Genomic DNA, 1085 nt, shown 5'->3' with positions numbered 1-1085 from the left:
TAAGCTCAGTCCATACTTAGATATTGTCGGTCCTCATCATATTACACGACCGTTGCTTGACCAGCAAGGGCCTCCTCATTCAGTGCGGTGATGAGTGGACGATTACCAAAACATTGTCCAGGGAACACGAGTCTGAACTTGCTTCTCCTCTCACCTTCACAGCAAGGGTTCCGGCCGAGTGTCAGGTATTGCTGTCTAAGCCAAGACATATACACAGACGCAAGAACGCACACACACATACGCACAGACACACACACAGACAGACAGACACACACACACACACGACACGACACACACACACACACGATACACACAGACAGACACACACACAGACACATACACACACACAAACACACACACAGACACACACGCATGCACACACACACATACACACACATGCAATGCAGACGTAGTTATAATATGCAGTGCTCACTATCGATCAGATTCATCGAACTGAGCCGGGACTAGTCATATCTTTCTCTATGGATGATGCAAATTATGCTTCCATTTTGGCATAATGCGGCCTTTCGACTCGCGACCTTGAAAAACAAACGCTGTTGATTTTGAAGGTCACAGTTGAATTCAGTTGAAATTCAGTCGTGTTGTGCCAAAATGATAGCTTTTGCCCCATCCATAATGAAAATCTGGCTGACCCTGACTCAAAACGATGAATCCGATTGGCATTGTGCAATGGGACTTAAATGTCTTGTCCTAAGGCTTTTGGAATTACAAATATCTATCTGGCATTTTTGGCCTTTATGAGTTACCAAGACCTGGAGGTCAGAAACTAATTATTCTATTCTTTTCTGTCAGAATAGTACGACTTTTCACTGTCGTTATCTAGATATTCCAAGAACTGCATTCGAAAAATCTTGACATGTTGTGAAACTGCCCCGGGGCAGTGCCACTGACTGAAGTGTCTTTAGGCCATTCCCAAAGGGGGGGTATTTCTCGTTCAAGCATAGTAGAATTGTAAATGGGCTGTTTCATGTCACGCTCATAACTGTGCCTGATTTGCAACAGGAAACTGCTGCTTTTTCTTTCCTGATCCTCACTATTGTCATTTTCCTCTATTTCTTTTGTAT

The sequence above is a fragment of the Aplysia californica genome, unplaced genomic scaffold, assembly GCF_000002075.1.
Source record: "Aplysia californica isolate F4 #8 unplaced genomic scaffold, AplCal3.0 scaffold00366, whole genome shotgun sequence".
NCBI lineage: Eukaryota > Metazoa > Mollusca > Gastropoda > Aplysiida > Aplysiidae > Aplysia > Aplysia californica.
This window is presented reverse-complemented; position numbering follows the sequence as displayed.